Genomic DNA, 11,876 nt, shown 5'->3' with positions numbered 1-11,876 from the left:
ATGTCATAAAACAACATGTGTACTACTGTTTCATGAGAAACTATTTGTTCTGTAAGCCTTCACCTGAAGTACAATAAAATAAAAAATAAAATAAAGAAAGAAAGAATTATCTGAAGCACCACATCCCCTTAAGGAAAGGTCTCCCATACAGCATTTCATAGGGGCTCAGTTGGAGCCTGCTTTTAGGGGCTACCTGGACTCTCAACAGGGCAATGTAGCAGCTTAATCCAGGGAAGGCTGGTCTCTTAGAACACAAATATTCACCCACATTGCTCACACTAGCTTAGGTTTCTAATTAGACCTTTCAAGCACAGAGTCAATGCAGTAGTTACTGTGGTCTCCAGGGAGCATGTAGCTTCCACTGAATTCCTAAATGTCCTGATACCGTTTACAAAGGCTCCTCCGTTATCTATTTGAATTGAATAAGGTAGGCCAAATCTAGGAATAATTTCATTGAAGACAGCTTTGCTTACCTCAGATACCTTTTCCATTTGGAAGAGGAAGGCTTCTACCCATCTGGTAAAAGATACTTGAAACCTCCTGTAGCTGCTGGCATAACTGTTATGTCCACTTGCTAGTCTTCTCTGGGTCCAGTCCTGTGGGCTTGTACCCCAGGCATAGGAGGTGGTGGGCCTGGTTTTGGATTGTTCTTTGCACAGGTGACACATTGCTGAAACATAGCATCGCAACCGTAATGTGTGCGCTCACGAACTGCCTTTATTATGAGGTGCCTCACGTGTTCTGGTATTAACACCTGTCCTTGGAAGTTGTACTCATCTTCTGCTCTGTTATTAAGGTCGAAACCCCATTCACAAGCTCTGTTTATCACTAGGAATTTTCTAGTAGCTGAAGAGATTCTCCCTTCTGGTGCCCAGGGCAGTGTGTAACCGCCACCTCTGTTGACCATAGTACATTATTCAAAAAAAAGCATCTCTAGTAGGCTTTCTTTCCTTTAGTCCCACCAGCTGAGATGCTCTTTTCTGTCATGGGCTTCCCACAGTTTTGGGCAAGGTAGGGATGGTAACCATCTCACCAGTCCCTGAAGCTGTGTGCTGCCTCTGCCTCTGTTTGGCAGCTCTCCACCCTGCCAATGAAGCCAGCTGAGGGCTGGAACTGCAGTCTTGTACCTGCCTGGGGCAGCTGGAGGGTCCCCTATGTGCCTGAGACAGCAGCAGAGGCCATGTTCTCCAGCTGTCTTGTCTGTTGTGTCAGTAGGTTGTCCTCCCACTGTTATTGCAACCCGGGGCTCCTTGTGGGTTGCAGGAGAGTCCCTGGGCCCCGTCAGTCTGAGTCATTGGCTGACAGTTGCGGAAGCTGGGTTATAGGTGTCTTCTTAGTCTCTTGTATGGATTGGGTTGGCTGCAAGGGACACTCCTGTTTCCGGTGCCCTTGTTGTTTGCAGTAGGCACACTGCCTGGGGCCTAGATTTAGGGGGACTTGGGTTGGTCCCTGGCCTTTTTGGGGTCCACGAGGACTTACCTGAGTGGCGGGTTACCTCCAAGAGCTGTTGCCAGGGGTGCAGCCTATTGTTTCATTTTTTGATTTTTCTTTTTTTTCTTGTACCTGGTCCCTTCCCGATCATTGAAGACCTTAATGGCAATCTCAACAAGTTGTGAAGTATTCATTCCTAGGCCTCCTTCTAACTTTTGAAGTTTCCACCTCATGTCGGGAGCACTCTCGCTAATGGAAGTCATATTTATTAACCTAGCATTCTCTGGGTCTTCAGGGTTTATATCTGAATGCTTCAAACACCCGTTCAAGGAAGCTGGAGGGATTTTCCCTGGGGCACTGTTGTACATCCTAAACTTTCGTAAGGCTCTTCTGTTTTGTGGCCCCTTGCTGTCAAACAGTTTTTATAATGTTCTAGCCATCCTGCCCTCAGCCAATATCTGTGACAGGTACAGCCTGGGCTGCCGGGAGTCTAATACCATTTTGAGGGTTGAGTTTGCGCAACCTGTCGGCCTCTTGGGCCTTTTCTAAAACCATCTTCCTATTCCTCTAGAGTTAAAAGAGTGACTGACAGTCTACTTAAGGTGATATGTGGCTCTATTCTTCCAATGATACAGGTCAGAGGTGGAGAACAGTGTATAGTCCCCAGTAAACCTACCTCTAGGCTGGTTGTTGTGAGCTGGTCAGGCAGGCATTTGTCTCAGCAGAAATTGCCCTGAGGAGACTTGGATGGATCCTTGGCCAAATTGCACCCCACTATGATGTGTGTTGGGGAGACTCTTGAGGGGCTGGTGAGCAATTCACTGAAGGGGTGGCACAGGGTTCTGCCAAAGGGGTGGCAGAGTGTTCCGCCAAAGGGGTAGCGGCTGCCAAGGGCTGGGAACCAGGCCTTCATCTCCAGGTGGAAGAGGTATGGATAAATGCAAATCTGGATGAGGTGCAGGTTTTCAACCTAAGCCCCCACTCTATAAACAAAAAGCCTGTGTTTCTCCCAGGCAAATCCTAGTTCCTTTTCTGTCAACCCTGTTAAGTATTGGCTGAAGGCGGAGTTCCATGATCTCTGCAGTACATTCAGATAAACACATAATCCTAAACACATAACCCTTTTTAAAACATTGCAGATTTGTCTTCTCTTCACACCCTATCACCCCATTTATCTGGCCTGGCTTTGCCCAGGCATCTCCAGGTGGGGCTTTTCTCCCTTTCCTGTTTCCCTGCACCGTTGGCTTACACTGTTTTTCTAGGCTTTTATTTTGAGTTGGAATAGACTAGATGGCAATGATTTTTTTGTTTTTGTTTTTGCCAGAGAGGCATAAAGGTCTGCACATAGGGGAGTTCATCTCATTTTCCCTCTCTTTTGTCATAGTTAAGTGACCTCAAACAGTAATTAAACAAAGAGCACCAGTAAAGATACACTAGGTTGATTTCCCATATTTCACACACACACACAATGTGTCTCCATGAGTCAACTTGATGGCAGCTGGTGAGTGGTGCAAACAGTTAATGTGATTTGTTGTTAACCAAAATGTTTGAGATTTGAGTCCACCCAGAGACACCTTGGAAGAAAGACCTGGTGATCTATTTCAGATAAATCAGCCACTGAAAACCTTATGGAGCACAGCCTCCTTATCCATCCATAAAAATATTCCACTAAATAAATGATGAATGAATTTTCAAAAGAAGCATTGAAAAATCAAAATGGATGTCCCTTCCTTCTCAGCTGTGCTGTCCTCCTGGTGGCAAATGGCTAATCTGGTAAACTAATCCACGAGTGTAAAGGACCAGCTAATGAACACTAGTAAAGTCTAGTTTTCAGCTTTGTGGGCCAGATGTTCTTCGTTGCAACTACAATCAATCCTCATCATTTGCGGATTCCTTGTTGCAAACTTGCTTGCTCACTAAGGTTTATTTGTAACCCCAAAATCAATACTCATAGTGCTTTCATGATCATTCTCAGATAAGCACAGACTGGTGAAAATTTTGAGTTTCCAACATGCACATTCCTAGCTGAGGTTGAACAAGGTGATGCTCTGCCTTCTTGTTCCAGCTCTCATACTGTAAACAAATGTCCTAAAGACATAAGAGGACCATTGGACATAGATGAGTATGCTCTTTATAACAGAGAAAATTTGAAAACAACCTAAATGACTATAAATAGGAGACTCATGAAACAAATCATGGCATCTGCATACAAAGGAAAACTTTGCAGGCATTAAGAGTATGCTATAGATCAATACCACCACCTGTCTGTCAGTTTGTTGTACTGTGATGGCTTGTGTGTTGCTGCGATGCTGGAGGCTATGCCACCAGTATTTCAAACACCAGCAGGGTCACACATGGTGGACAGGTTTCAGAGAAGCTTCCAGGCCAACACAGACCAGGAAGAAGGACCTGGCGATCTACTTCCCAAAAAATTAGCCAGTGAAAACCTTATGGATAACAGCAGAACATTGTCCAATATAGAGCTGGAAGATGAGCCTCTCAGGTTGTAAGGCATTCAGAATGCAAGTGGGGAAGAGCTGCCTTGCCAAAGTAGAGTCGGCCTTAATGATGTGGATGGAGTAAGGCTTTCAGGGCCTTCATTTGCTTACGTGGTGTGACTCAAAATGAGACGTAACACTTGCAAACATCCATTAGTAATTGGAATGTGGAGTGTATGAAGTAAGAATCCGGGAAAATTGGAAATCGTCAAAAATGAAATGGAACACTTGAAGACAGATATCCTAAGCATTAGTGAGTTGAAATGGACTGATATGGGTGATTTTGAATCCAACAACCATAAGGTCTACTATGCCTGGAATGACAGATTGAAGAGGAATGGCATCACATTCACTGTCGAAAGAACATTTCAAGATCTCTACTGAAGTACAACACTGTCAGTTATAGGATAATATCCATATGCCCACAAGGAAGACCAGTTAATACCACTATTATTCAAATTTATGCACCAACCACTAAAGCCAAAGGTAAAGAAATCGAAGATTTTTATGAACTGCTGCAGTCTGAAATTGATCAAACATGCAATCAAGATACATTCATAATGACTGGTAATTGGAATGTGAAAGTTGGAACCAAAGAAGAAAGGTCATTGGTTGGAAAATACAGCCTGGGTGATAGACATGATGCCAGAGATTACATGACAGAATTCTGCAAGACCAACAACTTATTCATCAGAAATTACTTTTTTCAAACAATGCAAATAATGACTATATAAGTGGACCTCACCAGATGGAATATACAGTAATCAAATTGACTACATCTGTGGAAAGGGAGAATGGAGAAGCTCAATATCATCAGTCAGGACAAGGCCAGTGGCTAACTGTGGAACAGACCAACAATTGCTCATATGAAATTCAAGTTGAAGCTAAAAAAAAATTAAAACAAGTCTGCGAGAGCCAAAGTATGACCTTGAATACCTCCTGCCTTAATTTAGAGTCCATCTCAACAATAGATTTGATGTACTGAACACTAATGACAGAACACAAAATCAGTTGTGGGATGACATCAAGGACATCATACATGAAGAAAGCAAAAGGTCATTAAAAAGACAGGGAAGAGAGAAAAGACCAAAATGGATATCAAAGAGACTCTGAACTTACTCTTGAGCTCAGAGTAGCTAAAGTGAATGGAAGAAATTATGCTGTAGAAGAGCTGAATAGATTTCCAAGTTGGCTCAAGAAAACAAGGTAAAGTATTATAATGAAATGTGCAAAGACCTGGAGTTAAAAAACCAAAAGGAAAGCACTCACTCAGCATTTCTGAAGCTGAAAGAACTGAAGAAAAAAAAATTCAAGCCCTTACAACAAATCACACTTATGACCATTCATGAGTTTATTTTATTTTAGTTTTTGTACATTTTACCATTAGTAATACGTACTACATACAATGTTGCAGTACATAACTTGATGTTATTATTCTCAGATGTTCACTCGAAGATGTTCAATGTTATGATTTACAGTGAAGTCAGTGTTGGTGTCAGGAGTCATAAGGGACATAAAGTTGGGCAATGTTCAACTCTAATGACATATGACAATAACGACATATGACAATTGAACTGCACACGCATCTGACAACAATTACTTGATAATGCCCCAGGACTTTCTCCTCACACAGATGATCTAAATCAAGATGTGAAAGTGGTGTATCTATCTCCCAACAGGACAGGTATGATTCAGCCTATGGATCAAGGTGCCATCGCCTCCTCCAAGGCATACTACCTACGGGCTATGTTTGCTCAAGCAATAGCTGCAACAGATGGAGGTATGGTAACATTATGCAATTTCTGGAAGAATTATAATATTCTTCAGTGTATCTGTAACACTGCATCTTCCTGGGAGGAAGTTATGGAAAAATGCATGCAGGGGATATGGAAAAAATTGCTTCAGTTGTGTGAACATGCTCCAAGCATTTGTTCAGGATAATATGATGGAAGAGATTGGTGGAAAAATCGTCCATATGGCAAGGACACTGAATGTAGAACTTGATATCGCTGATGTGGAACAGCTCATAGATCACGAAGAAGGGGAATTGACAGATTAATGGATTTTGAAGAAGAAAGAAATGCTGAAAAAGATAGAAACAATGAGGAAGAGGAAGGAGAGAATTTGCTAAAAAAATTTACAGTGAAAGGATTAGCTGGAGTTTTTTCTAAATCAGAGGCTTCCGTTGCTTGAAAACATGGACACAAACACTGATCACTTTGCTAAAGTTGATAGGCAGATTCAGGAAGCAATTAGATGTTACTGTGAAATATTTGAAGAAAAAAAGAAAAGGACCATACAGGCACTCTCACTAATTTTCTGACTAGAAATGCCATCCCCATTCCCGGGGATAATCCAGATGACCCAGAACCTTCCATAGGTGGAGTTATTATCACAACAGACAAAATGCCAATGTTGCCAACTCTTCTTCATCATCAGAGTAAATTTTTATGATTTGCATATTTTTTATGCAAATGTATCAAAATAAATCTGTAAGTTTATATGTAATGTCTCCAACCCCCAAAGACAAATAAAGATCAAATTTATAAAGATACTGATAAAAAAAGGCAATAATGAAAACTGAAAATAAAATGAGGTATTTGACTTAGTCAAAAAAAAAATTCAAGCCTTGATTTGTAATACTGAAGGATTCTATGGGCAAAAAATTGAATGAAACAGGAAGCATCAAAAGCAGATGGAAGGAATATGGAGTCACTGTACCAAAAAGAACTGGTCAATGTTCAAACATTTCAGGAGTTAGAATATGATCAAGAACTTATGGTACTGAAAGAAGAGTTCCAAGCTGCACTGAAAGCATTGGTGAAAAACAAAGCTCCAGGAATTGACAGAATAACAATTGAGATGCTTCAACAAATGGATGCAAAATTTGGAAGACAGCTATCTGACCAACTGACTGGAAGAGATCCATATTCATGCCCATTCCAAAGAAAGATGATCCAATGGATTGCAGAAATTATCAAACAATATCATTAATATCACATACAAGTAACATTTTCTGAAAATTAAAGAACAACAGCAGCTGTTCATAGACATGGAACTGCTAGAAGCTAAATTCAGAAGAGGACATGGAATGAGGGATATCATTGCTGTTATTAGACAGATCTTAGCTGAAAACAAAGAATACCAGAAAGGTGTTTACCTTTGTTTCATTGAGTATGCAAAGGCATTTGACTGTGTGGATCATAACAAATTGTGGATAACATTGTGAAGAATGGGAATTCCAGAACACTTAATTGTGCTCATGCAGAACCTGTAAACAGATCAAGAGGTCTTTGTTCAAACAGAACACGGGGATACCGTATGGTTTAAAATCAGAAATGGCGTGTGTCAGGGTTGTATCCTTTCACCACACTTATTCAATCTGTATGCTGGGCAAATAATCCGAGAAGCTGGACTCTATGGAGAAGAACATGGCATCAGGTTTGGAGGAAGACTCATAAACAACCTGTAATATACAGATGACACAACCTGTCTTTCTGAAAGCAAAGAGGACTTGAAGCACTCACTGATGAAGATCAAAGACTACAGCCTTAATATAGATCACACCTCAATATAAAGAAAACAAAAGTCTTCACAACTATACCAGTAAGCAGCATCATGATAAAGAGAAAATATTGAAGTTGTCAAGGACTTCATTTTACTTGGATCAACAGTCAATGTCCATGGAACCAGCAGTCAAGAAATCAACAATGTATCATATTGGGTAAATCTGCTGCAAAAGTCACCCCTAAAATCTTTAAAAGCAAAGATGTCACTTTGATGACTAAGGTGCACCTGACCCAAGCCAGGGTCTTTTCAGTCGATTCATATGCATGCAAAAGCTGGACAATGAAAAAGGAAGACTGAAGATAAGTTATCTCACTTGACTTGTGGTATTTGTCAAGAATATTGAATACAGGTAGTCCTCAATTTACGATGTATTTGAGTTATGACAAACCTCACGACCATCCATTTTTGTCTTTTGTACATCTTATTGTTAGTAACATGTATTACATACAATGTTGCAGTGCATAATTTGATGATGTTATCATTCTCAGATGTTTACTCACAGATGTTCAACTTTATGATTTACTGTTCAAAACACTGCCATACAGCAGGCTATTGCCTGGTCTACAATGAAGTCGATGTCAGTGTAGGGAAAGTTGGGCAACGTTCAACTTTAATGACATATGACAATTGAAGTGGGCAGGTACCCTACAGCCTTTATGACTCTGACTTCATTGTTACAACCCCGACACCTACTTCACTGTAGACTAGGCCTATAGTGTGATCTTATTCAGTGTTTCATACCGTAAGAAGCATCAGCTGTTAATTTGAAGCCGAGTTGTTCCAGTTTCTCTAACTATAATACTTGTACTGCTTATACCCTCAACAATATGTCTAGCAAAAGAAGTCATGCCACTGAAAGTTTTAATTCAAAAAAAGAAGGTGAGGAAGGCTGTAAATATGGATATAAAGATGAAGACCATTAAGGCCTATGATAATAGAAACAAAATAGGCGAAATAGCACGTGAGGAAGAACTGTCTCATTTGATCTTTTGACAATCACTAAGAGTAAGAACAGGATTTTGGAGGCAGTTAAAGGCGTGATTGACATAAAATTGACAATTTTAACAAAGAAGAAGCAACAGCCAATCCATGAGATGGAGAAGCTGTTGATGATTTGGATAGAAGACCAAATTCGTGAGAGGATTCCTATGAATTTACTGATGATTCAAACGAAAGCACACAGCCTTTTTTAACATGTGAAGGAATAGCTAGAAGATGACTACCACAAGTACTTTAATGCCCGCAAGGGTTGGTTTCATCCCTTCAAATGAAGATTTGGCTTACATAATGTGAGTACAACTGGAGAAGCAGGAAGGGCTGATGTTTAAACTGCCGAAAATTTCAAGGATGAGCTAGACAAGATGGAAGAGAAGTAGTCAAAGCATTCTACAGTGAAAATATTAGCTGGAGTTTTTTTCTAAGCTAAATTAGGGGTTTCAGTTGCTTGAAAATATGGCAGAGGAGTAGCAAGGCTAATGAGTGTCCAGGGGTAATCTCTAAGAAGTGCCCCCTCCCCCCCAATTTCAGGATGAATAGAGTTTGATAGCAGCCACTGGTCAGCAGAAATGCCTTGTCCCCTTTTGTCTGGGTGCCTCTGTCAGGTACCTTTCATATTTGTGGCACCAGAGTTGTTGGAAATGAGCCCTGTTGTAAGTCAGGGACTACCTGTATATCATGGCCTGCCAGAAGAACAAACAAATCTGTCTTAGAAGAGGTACAGCCAGAAATCCTCCTTAGAAGCGAGGATAGTGAAACTTCATCTTGCTTACTTTGGACATGTTGTCATGAGGGACCAATCCCTGGAAAAGAGACATCATGCTTGGTAAAGTAGAGGGTCAGTGAAAGAGAGAAAGACCCTCAATGAGATGGATTGACACAGTGGCTGCAATAATGGGCTCAAGCATAGCAATGATTGTGAAGATAGAGCAGGACCAGGCAGTGTTTCATTCTATTGTACATGGGGTTGCTATGAATGGGAGCCTAACAACAACAATATGAATCATATTATTTTTTTTGGCTCTGAAATGATCCCAAATCTTTATAATCTGTGCCTCATCTGCTCTCCAGAAGCATTTTAGCTGCTCTTATTGAGAGATTATGAGCCTGCCTGGCTCTCTGAACTAGGAGGGTTTTAGGACTTAAATATTGCATTTCTGTATCTCCACTCTACAGAAATTTGGGTCATTTTATGCATTATTAAGGATTTTCACTGTCGATGTTCATTGGCTGTGACAATACTGGTGGCCAAAGGATGAAAGTCAGTCCAGGATGCCATACAGCCAAGTTCAAGTGTGGTGGGATAGAGGTTTCTATGGGAGGCATGTGGACTTGAAGGGCCAGCACCGGCCCCATGCTTTACACAGGTGCAAGCTTGCCTCTGAATCACTCTTGTGATTTTCAACAACACAATTGCCATTTTCTACCTGTTAGGATTCAGTGGTGATAGGCTGTTGTGATGAAAGGGATAGCAAATTATTGATTGGGCATCACAAAAAAAAGAAAGCCTATTAAAATGTTTTTGTGATTGTTTAACAGTGTTGACTTTTATTTCACATAGAGACAACTCACAGAAAATTAGCTCTAAGCTCATTAATCTTTTGTTGCTAGTTGCCATGGAGTTGACTCCAGCTCATGGTGAACCCCTGTTTTGTGGAGTAGAACTGTGCTCTGTAAGGTTTTTTTTGGCTGTAATCTTAATGAAAGCAGATCGCCAGGCGTTTTCTTCTGCGGTACCGTTGAGTGTTTTTGAATCACCAACCTTTAGGTTAGCAGTCGAGCACAAACTGTTAGCACCACCTAGGGACCTAAGTTTATCCTGGGCCAGCCTCCCGGTACCTATGTGTTCCCTATGTTTTCCTTCCCACTCAGTGATGCCTGATTCTTTTTAAGGCATAGTTTTGATCCCAGGAAATGCATCCTGCACACGTGGAAATAGAACCTTTCCCTCACATTCAGCCTTTACTGTTGTTGTTTTTACTGTTATCTGCCCTGGAGTAAGTCCCCAACTCATGGCGACCCCATGCACAACAGAACGAAATGTTGCCAGGGCCTGTGTCATCCCCATGTTCAGTTGCAGATCAGACCATTGTGATCTGTGGAGTTTCCACTGGCCGATTTTCAGAAGTAGGTCACCAGATCTTTCTTCCTAGTTTGTCTTAGTCTGGAAGCTCCTCTGAAATCTGTTTAGCATCACAGCAACACGTAAGCCTCCACTGACAGATGAGGGGTGGCTGTGTAGGAGGTGAATTGGGAATTGAACCAGGGCCTCACACATGGAAGGTGAGAATTCTACCACTGAACCACCACTGCCCTCTAGCTTTTACTGCACTTGTCCTACATCAGTGAGATTAATCGGGTTGAAGGTCAGGTGCTCTGAACAAAGGCCTTTGGTGATCTTTATCAACCCTTAGGGAATATCTTGAGGAGGAATGGCATTTGCGGTGGGACGGTTTTGTGTTAAGACCTGGGAGATTCAGCCTTTTTTTTGACTGAGTCCATTTCCTCTGTTTTTTGCCCAGCTAGTTCTCTCTACAAGGCCAAAGACTACAAACACTGTCTTTTATTTTTTTAACCTAAAATGTTAAGGAGAAATTCCATTACAAGCAAGATCATCTGCTTTTTCAGGGCTAGACTGTGTTCTGGCTTCTCTAGTGCTTGCTCCTTTCATGGCTCCTGCTTGTCCCCAGCCCAAGAACATTCCATACCTCTTTTGGCTACAAAATCCCTCATGTGGACTTTTCTTAACACCTCTTATACTAAGATTTTGTTGGCATTCTCTTTCTCAATTCCTCTCTTTGGAACAAGTCGAAACACTGATGTCACGCACTCAGGGGAATATTAGTGAAAATAACTAGGCACTAAATTTCATGCCTGTGCCTTTAGGACTTTAATAATTGAAAACCAAAACCTCCAAGTCACTTAATTTTATTATAAATGAGCCCTCCTCACAACTGTCTTTCAGTTTTGAAGTCTTGCCAAAGTATTAGTTATGATCCTATCACTTGGCTAATGTGAAAGTTTTAAAAGCTATCTAATGACATCATTAACCTGAAAATTATAATGAGGGAGGCAAAAATGAATAAGGTTTTGGGAAGAGCCATGCATAGACCTGTGACCTCTGATGTGGGAGCAAGGATGTCTAGGCAAATTTGAGAATGTGATAAAATAATATTTTCATTTTCTTATCAATATCTTTGTTCTTTGTATCAGTTAGCTAGTGCTGCCTAACTAACAACCACAAAATTTTAGTGGCAAAGAATAATAGAATGAGTTGATTGATCTGGAGTCCCTGGGTGGTGTAAAGGGTTAACTGAAAAGTTGGAGGTTCGACAGAGATGTCGTGGAAGAAAGACTTGTGATCCATTTCCAAAAACTCAC

The 11,876-nt window shown here is 41.0% G+C and overlaps 1 protein-coding gene across 1 annotated transcript in view; it reads left to right on the top strand.

Annotated features, from left to right (window-relative positions):
- Positions 1 to 11,876, top strand: part of LOC101350229 (cytochrome P450 3A21-like) — a 189,413-nt gene that overhangs the window by 144,364 nt on the left and 33,173 nt on the right. The window lies entirely within an intron of this gene.

This window comes from Trichechus manatus, unplaced genomic scaffold, assembly GCF_000243295.1.
Source record: "Trichechus manatus latirostris isolate Lorelei unplaced genomic scaffold, TriManLat1.0 scaffold00151, whole genome shotgun sequence".
NCBI lineage: Eukaryota > Metazoa > Chordata > Mammalia > Sirenia > Trichechidae > Trichechus > Trichechus manatus.
This window is presented reverse-complemented; position numbering and strand designations above follow the sequence as displayed.